At 38.9% G+C, this 13960-nt stretch overlaps 1 protein-coding gene across 9 annotated transcripts in view; it reads left to right on the top strand.

Annotated features, from left to right (window-relative positions):
* HTR4 (5-hydroxytryptamine receptor 4) overlaps positions 1-13960 on the top strand; it is a 213092-nt gene that overhangs the window by 14768 nt on the left and 184364 nt on the right. The gene's annotated exons all lie outside the window — the stretch shown is intronic.

Raw genomic sequence — 13960 nt, 5'->3', positions numbered from 1 at the left:
AGGTACAGATCAGGGGACCTGTGCCTTTGTGTTTGATGTAGTGGAACACTGTGACAAAAGGGAGCTGTCAAATATCCTGACAGAAATGTTAGTGTAGTTTAACTCCAGTTGTGAAGATATACCCCAATCAGGGAATTCCTTGAGGGTAGAATGAGTCACATGATGCCTTGAATAACCCTTGGCCCATGTGGGTATTTAATAAAGAGCTGTTGGTCAGCCCAGCTGCTGCTGTACTTTCTGTATTTCAGATAGAGTTGCTACAGTACACCTAGATATGCAACAAATTACTTAACAATAAAACATTTTACACTCTCAAGAGAAACTGTTGGGGACTTACCAAAGTCACTGACTTGGTGCAGTCTTAGGATTTTAATGTAGATTTTTAGGCTCATACCTTTAAAAGTTTGTGAAATTATTTGTGCAAAGAAAGTATAGTGGAATCCAGGGAATGTCAATTTTATTTTTGATAATTAAAAGGGTAGACTGAGCAATATCAATGGTGAAATTGTGAAATTATTATTTCAGATACTGTACTAAGCCAGATCAGTTGGGCAAAATGTACTTCTTTTGGGATAATTCAAACATTATGATGCCTAACATAGCATTTATTTATATAGCAGCCTGGATTCTAAGAGCAGAATACAATTCAGTTAAAGGAACATTAGCCATGTTCCTGGGTGCTGTGGATCAATAGTGCAGGATTCAAGATGGTATCACTCCCCAGAATCCTGTCTCTGGACCATCCTCTCTGTCAGTTTTCTAACCTGATCCCATCAACATATGCTCATCCTCACCCACTCCCCCTATCTACCCACAATATTAACAGCATGCAAATGCCACAGCCTTTCTACCCATGTCCTCCTCACTGTAGCCTCTGGGGGTCCATATTAAAGGAGGCTTTTTAAGCTCCTGTTCACCAAATTGTCATATGTGTATCAACTGATCATATGCGATGATTTTAAGTGGTCTGTGGACAATGTTTTCATTTTAACATTAAACATTTATTTTAAGGTCGCTTTCTTATTAGGGTTAGCAATTCTGTTTTGCCATTGATAGTAGTGAAATAAACTTTTCTAAACAAATTTCTTTAAAATTTAACAAGGAGTTTATTTAAAGAAAGATATTGTGTATATTTTCAATACATTAATAAGTAAATGTGGCAAAAAATCACAAGGGTACTTTACAAATGACTAGTGTGTGGAAGCTGAAGTTCTTGGTGTAACCACATAGGTTGGATTTTACCACGTAAAGAGTAGGTACCAGAATTCTTTGGTGAGGGGGTGTCTTTGTGTGAAAGAATGCCTGTATAAGATGAGTGCCCAGCACCTGGGTCTTTGACGGAGGAGAAGAACTTTTTTCATTTGTTCTGAAGACAAACTGAGGAAAATGAGTGACGAGAAGAGCGAGTGGTTGGAGAAGAGAAAAGATTCAGAGTAGGAGAGCCTGGGCTCTGCTTTTAAAGAGGCTAATGTGAAGTCTCCAGGGGCATGAGAGCTATAAGGGACTGTGGGAGTAATTAGCTTGCACACACACACACACACACACACACATATATATGTGTGTGCTGACCCAGTTATTCAGTAAAATCTTATAGCTTGTGGCTAAGAATTGAGTGGTGAGTGTTTACTATGAGAATAGTAAACTTAAACTTAACTTGTATTATTCCATTTAGCTTTAAAAACAACCTATGAGGCACATGCTGTTATTATCAACATTTTACAATGAGTGGAAACTAAGACAAAAAAGAGTAAATAACCTGTTCAAAATCATATCACTACACTGTCTCATACCTTACTGTAGATATTTTTTGTGAATATGTATGTACAAGTTGGCGAGAGGGCTGACATTCCAGTTTGAGTAAATGTGGTCTGGGAGAGAGAGCAGCCACGTGGAGGAATGAAAGCCCGAAAGGCACAGGACAGCAGGAGAGTGAAAATGTCCTAGGAAATATGAAGAGACAGAGAGGTCCTGGTTGACATTCAGGGTTAAATAAGAATGTCTAACATTTAAGTATTTTGGGAGTTCTTGGCTATAAGCATCAGAAACTAATTCTGCCTAACATAATCAAAGATAATTTGGGGGAAGTTATAGGGTAGGGGTCCAAAGAATTAGGGTAATCAGGAGAGCTAGAAGGTGAAGCAATGGTCAAAAAACGGAAGAAGTCAGTACCTTTCTGCATTATGGATATTGCCCAACCGTTTCTTTCTATGTGCCACTTGAAAGGCAAAGTCCTGGGAGATGACATCCGCTTGCCCAAGCCAGGGCCATGTGACCATTTGCTGTCCACCTTTCATAGTGTGAGGTGGGTACCTCTCAGCAAATTGACATGTCGGGGAGGAAAGTAAAGTCCTCCAGAGAAATTGGTGTTTTAGGAAGGGGGAATGGAATCTGGATAGCTAAAATATGGCCAATATCTACTCCATTTGTCTTGTTGCAATTGAATTTATCTTCAGTATTTGCATAATGTTGCTTCACGTGTCAATAAAAATAAATGATTATTCCTTCACATATTTAATATACATTAATTAATCACCTAAATATGCACAAGAAAGAGTAAGACAAGCGCCTGTTCTAAAGGATCTCATAGCTAGCTAAAAAACAATCACAAAAGGAGAATTTACTACAGTGATAAATGAAACTTAATAAAGAGATATCTTGGGAGCTATAGTTCTTTGTGAGTTGTAAGATAAGATTAGGGGGAAAAAAAGAATTACTATGTCTTGTTTTTAGAACTAAGGGAAGCATTACAAGCATATTTCTTTTAAGGAGCCCCCTTGACGGCAGGGGAGAGCAGTAGCTGTAGGATGGCTTGACTCAGGATGTAAAGTCGGCAGTGAATCAGGTCTTGGCTATCCTCTCACAAACAGGGCAGTCACCAGGCAGCTCTTCCCAGGCAATCTGAAACCGTCCAGTCATTTCTGGTCTGTTTGTCCTGGTTGGGGCTCCAGAGGAGACAGCTGTGTTCTTGAAGGGTTGAAGAAAGGAAAGCAGAAGTAGTGGATTTGGTAATTTGGCAGCTGAAGTTCTTTGTGGAACACCATCTGCCTGCGTTTGGGCAGTGAGCCTGGTGATGGCTTACCCCAATGCCTTCTAAGCCCATGAAGCTACTTCCATAGCCCTAAAATATTTACTGCCTGACTTCAGAGATGGCTCAGACTTTTTGTTGGTTTGTTTCAACTACCAGATTCTTCTCATTGGCATGTGGTTTTCCACAGCCCAAGTGTGATCCCTAAAGGTAGTCCAGCTCTCCATCCTTTTTTCCTGCTGTTTTATTAACAATTAAAACAATTCTGCTTTCTAAGGTTTTATTTTTTTTTGAGTTCAAGGTTCAGGCAGGAGGTGAATAGGTGAAGGGAAGTCCAAATATATTAGGATGAACAAAAATTTGTTCTACACCTGGATTCTTTTTAGCCTTGGCTTCCTCCCACCCTTGACTCCCCTCTTTGTCCCATGGCTGCTCTGTCTTCCTGCTGAACTGCCCCTCGATTGTCTTGGGTTTCTTTCCTTCTGTAATGAGAGCATCCCGATTTACGATTCTGTCCTTCTGTAAAATTACTGCTGTGTTTTCTCATGAAGGTTTCTCATAGCAACCAAAAGGCATCTTATAGGAATGATATATTATGTAAATAGTAGTATTCTCCTTCCTTTGCTAGGGTTTCTAGGAAACTCAGAATCAGATTTATTAATCACCACAAGCAAGTGTACAAGATCTCCAAACACACACCATACCTCTAACTTGACTTTAGTTTTCCAACTTTTTTTCACTTCATCTTATTTCCTTTGCTTTCGTAACAATATACTATTCTGTTTATTTTTGTAAGCCACTTTAAGGAAGGAAGAAAAGTAGGAAGAAAGAACGGCAGAAAGGAATGCGAGAAGGAATTGCTTTGCAGGGGGAGATGTCTTCCTCCTGTGGTAGAGCTTGATGCCATGTATTGGGGGAGTCACTAAACAATTTTGAACAGAAGATTAAAATGGCAAGCTGTTGTATAAAATGACAAATCTGAACAAACACAAAAACTTGTAAGGCTTAAATATAAAATATATGCTCTTGATGTAAATGCACTCACCTCCTGCACATGTGATACCGTTCATTTAAAACTATTGCAAAAATATGTAACTGGCTTTGAATTAATTACCCAGTTGCTTAATTCTGCATGGCTAACTTGCAATTCATTACTTCAAATTATGTAATTAAATTAATTGGAAAACAATGTGACTATAAGAATGAATTGAAATGATCTGACCTTAGCAATGAGAAAAAGAGCAATTTTTAAAATAAGGGAGTTGCTTTTTGGTTTGATTATTGATGTTGGTGACCATGCATATGCTTCATTAAAGTCTGAGGATAAAGTTGGAGTGTTTTTAATGCTAGATATTCTAAAGTTCTGAAATAATTCAAAGAGTTTGAAATCAGTGTGTACTGGCTGTCCAACCTAAAGACTTATTAATATGGAATTGATTTGGAGCTAGAGTTAATTCATGTTTGTAACCTGGCAATAGGAATTGTGAACATGTGCAACTGTAAGGCAGTGACATGTTTTGCAGGAAATCTCTCTTCAAGCTTTGAAATTGTGACATGCATTAGCATATAAGGAGAAAGTGAGTGGGCACCATTAAAAGGGGTTATTTTTAAGTTGCTTTAGAAATGTAAATGAGAATAATACTCAACTTTATTGCTTGACTGATAAAATGGTGATTATTCACTTAGTCATTTGATTAGATCAGAAGCACAGTGAATATGAGGTGGAATTCATCTTGGGCTGGAAACCCCTGTGCCTCATGGGGTCACAGGGTGACCAAGCTAGAGACCTCAAAACTACCAGAGAGATAATGATATTCTTTCATTTGAGAATGTTAGTGCAGTGTGTAAAATTTGCTAGTTGTGGAACTAAGCTAGCAATCCTCTACATGCATGTGACACAATATGGTTTCTGACATAGTCCTACCACGACTGTCTTAACTAGCAGCACCACAGGATGTTGGAAGGGTAGGATTTTTGGAAGCAGAATGGTGTAGGCTCAAGTCTTGGCATTCCCACTTACTAGTTGTATGGCCTTGAACAAATCACTTAATCTGTCTGCACCTTCAGTTTGGTCCTCTAAAAATGGATTCTTGTGGGGATTACAAGTAATGTAGTCAGAACTCTTAGCCCAGTGTCTTGCACATAGTGCACTGAGTAAATGGTAAATATCCTTAGTCTTTACAAAAATCCTGAGATGTAGGCATTCATTAACCCTAGGAGTGATATTCAATTGCTACAATCTATATAAATTTCTTGATTATTTAAAGTCAGTATCTACTTAATTGGTTGATATTATTACTCAGCTGTTAAAATATTTGAATACTTGTCCCTGATTGTGCCCATTCTCTGGTATGGAAACTGAAACTTCAACAGGTGATAGAAAACCTTCAATAGTGTGTATGGCTAATGACTGGCATAGTTGGCAAGACCACTGCTCTTCTAGACCCTCTTCAGCACTATTTTCTCTTCATTCTACAAATTCCCTGAGCTTGGGCACATTCCTGTTTGGGAACTGAAGGAGCTAGGATTAAATCCTGCATTTTTTTGACTCGTAGTCTATGCTCAATTCCTTACAGCTGGCTTTCTTTTCTATGCAATTAGTCCCTTGATTGATGATTTCTATTTAAAGGAAAACCTGTGACTTGTTTCTCTCTGCTTCTATAACTGTTAATGACCAGTCAGGAAAATAGTCATTGTACATATTTCAAGCAAAGGGAGATTAAATGCTGGGCACTGGTCACAAAGCTTCCTGGAAAATTAGGGAGAAGGGGATGATAAGTGGAGCCCCACCACTGCCACTGATCTGCTGGATGTGCTGTCGATCTGATACTTGATGCTTCTTAGAACATTTCTGCTGTTGCTGTCCTTGCCAAAGTCTCTGGATATAGGAGAAGAATGATTCATTTTTTCTCTTGCCATTCAACTTTCCATTCTAAGCCTCCCATTCTGAAAACCTTATCAGAAGCCAGGGAAATCTGGAAGCTGTAGTTTCCTGGCTTCCAGCCCTCTCTGATTGAAATGAGTGCATCAAAAGAGTGGCAAATAACAGGTAAAGCTTTTTCTTATAACCTTGGTTCCTTCTGGAAATTATAGTTATGTTACCTGGATGCATGGACTTCACAAGCCTACAGACTCAAATCTGTGATCACGTTAATGTTCACACCTGAATTTCAAGGTCTCTGCATCTCCATCTGCTTGACTGCAGGAAGCTCAGTCTTTGGACAAGTTCACCTTATACAGGTGTTTTGGGAAATTTGATTATTACCAAAGTGGGGTGCCTAAAACCGTCCCTGAATTTATCCTGCTTTCCAGACTGAACTCTGGCAGCCTTCAGCTCTGTCACTTCCACTGAGGTGCTACTGTGAATTGTGTCCTCCTTTACCTTGTTCTAGTAAAGCAGAAGTCTCTTTAAATCCACACTACTGCACATGTGAAGTGAGAAGAATATGCATTCTGTGTAATACTTGGTCAAAGTGGGCCCCTTACTAAAATTATTTTTTGAGAGAAGTGTTTCAGAAACCAGCAGTGCAGAATTTCCAATTTTCAGACCTAATACTCTACTTTGCAGGACACACAGAAGGTTTGGGTCCTGATTAGTTTGGGTACTAATTATTATGTGTTCTCAGAAAGACCATTCCCACCCATCGTCCTGGGTCTGTTAATAAATCTTGCTGTATCTAGCTCCTTTCCTTATGATCCCTTATCATCTCTCACTGCAGTTTGATTTTTTGGGAGTCATGCCAACCATTACCAATATTTATTTGAACCTCAAATTTCAATAAAATTTTTTTAGACAGTTTCTCAGGACCCATGTAAACCCGTGGATGCAAATAGCTATGCCAGAGGTATTTCTAAACTGCATCTATTTGATTCTCAGATCCAGGCCAGTCAGAATTTCCTTTACACTTAATAGAATTAGAGCACAGTCTGTATTGAAGGATCACCTGGGTTCCAGAAAGATCGGGTCTTGGTCTCTCCTTATAAGAATGGGCAATTAAATGAGATTCAAGAAGCCTAAGACTAATGCTGAATGTTATTTGAAATTCCTTCAAGCACCTTTCCATACTGTGGAGCTTCATCTGTGGCTTAAGGCTTCTTGGAGTGCCATGAAGCACAGTATGCAAAGGAGAGTTTCAGTGAGGTTAAGTGATTTTTCCTAAGCCCACACAGTTAACAAGTAAATAACCTGCAACTAAAACCCAAGTGTTTGCCTCAGAATCACTGTTTCAAAAACCAAAATTTTATTACTATGCAAAGACAACAAACTATCTTGTAAGGTATATATAATTTAGATTAAAATGTTACTTAGCCATGTCTAAATCTAAAAGCTGGATCTGGACAATAATAGGAAAATAATAAATCATTTATTATTTCACTGCCTTAAACGTATGACAAGAACAGTTTGTGATGGATCAGGCACTCTTCCAAGCATGTGACCTGTGTTATCTCATTTGATCCTGGCAAGATCCTGTGAGTCTCGTCCCAATACTGGCCCTGTTATGATATATTAGATGACTGAGGAAGACCCATTTTGCCCAAAGTGACTCTTCTAGTAAGAGGTGCAGCCAGTATTTTCACCCAAGTTTGCTTGATGTCAGTCTATCCTTTGAGTTGCACAGTTTGTCTTTGCAAAAATTTCTGTGTTGTAGAGGGTCTGTCATTAGACACTTTAGAATGGGGTTCCCGAAACCAAGTCCTACTAGGTACATTTGTGTATCCTGTCCAGGGTTTTAAAATGAAGGAAAATGCCCTCAGGAAGACTCCAATTTACCATGATTCTCTCATGTCCAAAAAGAGGCCATTTAAAAATATTGGATTACCTTCCACAGCTACTTGTATCTTTGGGCAGGGCATGAAAACTGCCTGCCTGACTCCTTGAAGGCTTTTTACTTTATCACTTACATTTTGAAACCAGTGGCAAGCATTCTTTCCAGTTTTATAGAACCACATTATGACATTTAGTACCTTCTATTTTCTCCCTGAAAATTTGTTTTTATTACCTTTTAGCAAATAAGTTTGTGTGAATTTAAGGCCTTTTTTCAATTAAAAAATTGGAACAGATTCTAAATAAATACCTGTAAAAGATTACCGTTTTATCAGTCAGGTAATGATGTTCAGGCAATGTTCCTATTTGCATTTCTAAAGCAATTTAAGAATAATCTTTTTTTCTTCCTTCTCTCCTGCCCACTCACTTGCTCCTTACTGCTTTATTAATTTCAATGCTTGCAAAAGATTTTATACAAGTTACTCATCTTTGAATATTCAATACTATCTGCCTTTGTGCATATCTGCTATGGATGCATATTTATCATAAGTTCTATTGACAGTGTAACTGACTAGTCTAGCCTCACCTTATCGCAAATGCTATCATTGTTCACACAGTGCATTGGGTTAGTGTGAGTTTCAGGTAAGCTATATTAAGAGTTTTAACTAATTTAGTACTTTTAGTACTAGATAAGAGAAAATCTCCTGCCTAAAAAGAAATGTTTTGATGAGTTATCCCAGTTTGGGACTAAATTGTTTTATTGTACCACTGACAGAAGTTTTGTAAAACAAATTAAATCACTACAGAGAATCCTGAGAATCCTGAAAATTGTGGCCAATTTCTGTTTGCAACTTAAACAGTGTTATTTTCTGCAGTTTGTTGTTGATGAGCTAGTACACCAAGTTTGACACCGCTAACTGAGCGGGAGGACCATCAGCCAACCAGCCTTCTATATTGGGGGTTTTTATTGCCTTTCAATCAGACTGGTGCCAGGGCTTTGACTTCCTACACTAGAGAAAGAGGAGTTGACTGTAGATCAACCTTGGAATCTAGGAAGCACATTCATGTGAACAAAATCAGAAAGGGAGGTTCAATAGACTTCAGAAAACTCTTTGCTTCTAAGAACCTCACTTCCATTGTTTGCAGGAACATTGATGCTACTAATTAAGAGCAGGGAGTTTGAAAGTTATTTAAAATATCTTCCCTAGTAAAAAAGCCCTAAGCAGTTAGCTAGGCATATTTTTAAAAAAAATGCTGTAATCCGTATTTGCTTAATTTTGACATGCTTCCATCAAATCATGTTTAATTGATGAGGTTTTACTCTGTGAAAAAGAAAAACTAGTAACCTTTTTCCCTCAGCTTAATTTTAGCACTGTTTTATTTAGAATTATGTAACCTTGACTCCGCCAACCTCTCCCTACCCTTCCTATCGATGCTGTCATTAGGCCTTAGCATCTCTTTTCTGAGCAATCTGCATCATCGCCAAGCTCTTCTCTTGACTACATCCCTCCTGCCTCCAATTCATTTAGCAGCCAGATCTTTCTGTAGCTTGAGCCCAATCATGCCCAGGCTCTTTCTTTTGCCAACCTCCTACTCACAATTCACTTATCTTTCACCAGCCCCCAACCCTTCCCTACTTCCTTCTACACTCCCAGGCTCTAGGTACATACCACTGTCATCATTTATGTCATGGTTGTTAGTCATTATTTGTTTCATACGTCTACCTCCTCTGCTGAACTTTGTGTGGCCAATATGTAGCATGTCTGGCATATTATAGTGTTTGAGGATTTTAACTAAAATTGAGAAAGACTTTATTTCATCTCTCAGTTCTAGACAAAATCCCATCATCACTGAAGTCCTATCACAGACAGGTTTGTGCCCCGTGGATGTTAATAGCCACTGCCCCCAGCCCCCTCCCCTGCACACACTGAATTTTACCTGCATCCATGGATTCTGAGGCTATGAGATTTGGAGAGGAGATGGGACGATGAAAGGACTGCAAGTTCTCTTGATTTGAAGTTGTAAGGGCCCCTTCTCTGGTGCTGTGTACAGATTTCATGTCACAAGAACCCCATTGCAGGGTCAATGCTCCCTTTTTTCATACCCCCTACCTGGGGTTGATTCCTTTGCCAGCACTGCTACCTCCACCCCATTTCTGCTATTACTCACTAACAGGTTTTAAATACTCAGTGACAGTGCTGTGCTAGGCCCTTTGAAAGTATTTTCTCATTCACTCCGTATAACAACTCTATGAAAGGGCTGCTGTTATCTGCCTTTTCTAGGAGATAGAGAAAGGTTAATTAACTTGTCCAAATATATACAGTTAGTAAGAGGTGAGCTAAGGATCCAAATCTGGGAGTCTGATTCCAGTGCACGGAACACTAGCTACTAGTAATACTGCTGTTTCTTTATACCACTGCACTCCTGTAGTATGTTGTGGATATGGGGATAATTATGCTGAGTCTTAAGACCATTGTTATGGCCTTAATAGCACCTGCCATTACTGCTACAATTATTACTCTTAATTCTGTTATTTCTACTATCTTTACGGCCACAACTATTAGTTCCCAGTATCTGTTGAGTACTTCATTTGTTCCTGCTACCTTGCTAAGGACTTTACGGACAGTATCTTGTATCTCTGGGGCAGTGATACAGAAAACCCAGTCTGAGAAAGAATGCCTAAATCAGCCCACATAGATGAGGCTCTCCTGTCATCCAGGATACCCTTCAGGGGAGATTAGGGCCCTTTCAGTTGACTCTCTGCTTCTCTTGACTGCCTCATTTTCCAGGAATTCTTTCTCATCTCTCATTAGAAACACTTCTGCTAGCCTTGCCTCTCTCCTCTTTTTCCATCCTCATGAGTGATTGAGATCATCTGAGGACCTAAATGTTAGCCTGATTTGAAGGCCCTCTCCTGTGCCAGAATTCCCACTGCAGTGTCCTAGAAAGTAGCCACCACGCTTGCTTGAAAATTCCAGTCCTTATTTTGAAAGCTGGTCATATCCAGATAATTTGTTAATTTGGATTTAACAGTGAACCAAATTTGATTAACAGAGATTTCAATGAAGAAAAGCAACCACAGTGATTGTGTCAAATTATGCAATATTAATAGTCAAATCTGGCAATGAGATTTTATTTTACAGACTAAGTCCATCTACTGCTCCTTTACTTTTTCTCTCATTTTTCTGTGATGTTCAATACTCTAGTTTTTTCTTTGTCACTTTACTGTCTCCCTCTCTTCCCACAGAGCAGAACCTCCATGGAGAAGGTTAGACCCTCTGACGTTCCAGTACTGGGCTGGATGAGCTTTCCTTAAGACAATTTCAAATGGCCAGTGCTTTCCTATCTAATTGCAAGTCTTTGGGGAGAAAATAGCTCATTTCCATCCCAATTCCTGACTGTTTATCAAATGTCAAATGAATAATTGGTTTACGATTGATGATGCCTTTTTTGCTCTGTCACCTTTTCCTGTTCCCTACTTTCTTTTCTTCTTCTTCCTTTCCCACGTTGTGCTAAGGTCATGTTGCCTCCCACTTGCCCACTCTTCCTTGCTCTGCTTTCTCACTTGCCTTTCTACTCCAATACTTCTACTCTCTTTCACAACATACTTTTCTACGTCTTCTTCTTCCTCAACATCATTATACTTGCCTCTCTGTTAATTGGCAAAATTTCCCTTTTTGTTTTGCAAATTTTTAGAAGTGCTTGAATACATATATGTGTGAGCTGACCATGTTAAACAACTATCTACAGTATGTGTGGAACTGGACTAGCTCTTTCTGGTTAAAGAAAAGTGTGAGGTTAGCAGTTCTGGCTGTTGATCAGGTCTCCTATTAATAATTTATTGTATGGTACTTCAAAGTTTACATTGTGCTTTCAGGTGCATTATTATCTAATTCTCACAACATCTAGCAAAATAGAGCAAGTATTATCAGCCTAATTTATAGATGAAGAAAATGAAAAATTGAGAGGTTGTGAAAGAGGTTTTGTTTTGCTGAAAGTCACGCAGCCAAGAGGTGACAGAACAGAACTTCAAATCTAGATGTTTTAACTCCTAGTCCAGGGCGTTTTCCACTATTCATGTGGCAGTTAGTGAACACAGGAATGTCCTGGTGTATTGGCATTATAACAGTGATGTCATAGAGAGGCATGCTGTCTTTATGGTGTTTTTTTCCTACATTGGGAGATATGGAAAGGTTAATCACATTGTCTAGAAGTTTGGTGAGGAGTGACTTGGATCTGAAGACAGTTTTATCTAACAGGATAGGCTAGATTCTGGGGAAACATAACAGGTAAATGAAAAGAAGAGTCCATAAAGTGATGTTATAACAATCAGCTGGCATCAGACAAATCCAGCAAGTGGTAATATTTAGGACACAACAATGGAAAATCTGGAAGCTGACCATTTTAAATTATATAGACTTTTGTCTTTAGGGAAGTTTCTCAAAATGCACTAGAGACCCAACTATAGTTCCTATAGTGGGAAGAATGGTCCTGAGTATACTGGGGTTTGGGTAAATATCCCAAGAGACAGAAAGTTAGGAATGAGTTTAGATTCCAGCCAAAGCTGGAATGCTAATTGGCATCTACATCTAGGGATATATATATCGAGCCAAGAGCCTAGAACTGGGATATAATCCAAATGAGCAGCAAGGCTGACTTGATACTGAGTATTGTCAGTAACTCAGCATCAAGTATTGAACTGAACTCTGAATCCCTTGATTATGGATGGATCATAATCAGTACAGATCCTAATATAATATACAATACAATATACAAGTTTAATAATGATAATTGTACCCCACAGACCATTTGTTGAAAAGGAAGAAGAAAGAGGAAAATTCAGGGAGAGCTGACATTATCAGGGGAGTCTTTATGAGAAATTGCCCCTTGGAGTATGGGGGAAAATATAGATTATCCATGTAGTGGCTAAATATTTGAAGAATGCTGTTAGGATCCTACTAGTTTCAATCAAGAGAAACCCAATTCAAACTGGCTTAAGCAGCAATGAAAATTTATGAGCTCACCTAACTGGAAAATTCAGGACCACAACCTGCTGGACCAGGGCCTCCAACAAAACCATTGGAATTGGTCTCTGTAGCTCAGTAAGTACTCTGCCATCCTCTTAAGCAGGACCTTTCTATATTCCAGTGCCTTGAAGGTCCAGGCTGGCATCTTACCAATTTTTAATCCAGATTTAAAAAGAGGTCTTCCTTCCCAGTAGTTCCAAGAAAGTCCCAGAATTAAGTCCATTGGACCCCTTTGCATCCATGTAACCATCTATGAACCACTGTGATTTGCATTAAATTCCTACTGGAATTTCTAGGGGAATTGAATAAGGTAATTGGCCAGGCCTGGATTATATGCCATCCCTGGAGATAAGATGGGAGGATAATAGGCATAGTCATACCCAGACTAAGTGGAAGAGTAGAGGTGGAATGGTTCTCCAAAAGAAAATGGAGTTCTTTTTCTAGATGAAAAGGAGATGAATGTTTTATGGCTTTAAAAGAGAAGTTCCATATAGAAACCAAAATCCTTAAGTAAAGGAGACTAACCTCAAAAGTCAAGGTTTTTTGAAGTTCAGCTGTGAAGGAAATCCTTTGTTGGTTTAAGTAAGAACTGCCTTCTACCATTAGGTAATATTATGCTGTCATACATGGGCTAACCAAACTGGATCTAGACCAAGAGTTTAAGGCATGTGGCAGTACTGAGAGGTAAGTGTGCCAGGCATCAGTTCCAGTGGAATTTATAAGCCTGGGAAGATCAAGGGGCTTTTAGGTTTTGGAGAGAGCTTAAATCCAGAGAAGTCAGCTGAGAGGAGTCAGATGTGATTGTTGGTAAGCAGCTCACACTAGAGGTTTTCTTTCCAAGCAAAAGCTTAGTTTTTACTCTCTTAGGTATGCATATCCCTGGAACACTTGATTATAGGTAGCAGCCTTATGAAAGACTCACCTCTCGGTGAACTTGTTTCTTATTAGGAAATGGAAGACATAAAGTTCAAACATTTTTTTGAATTTCAAAGAACCTTCTCTTATTAACAACACTAATGATTCTCCCTAGTTCAAACAAATGATTACAGTTGACAGTAGAAATGTAAATCTCACTGTAACTAATGATTCTGCTAAGATTTCCTCCCTATTTATGGATATTATTCTGACACATACAGATATGGT

This window comes from Dasypus novemcinctus, chromosome 2 (assembly GCF_030445035.2).
Source record: "Dasypus novemcinctus isolate mDasNov1 chromosome 2, mDasNov1.1.hap2, whole genome shotgun sequence".
NCBI classification, from domain to species: Eukaryota; Metazoa; Chordata; class Mammalia; order Cingulata; family Dasypodidae; genus Dasypus; species Dasypus novemcinctus.
This window is presented reverse-complemented; position numbering and strand designations above follow the sequence as displayed.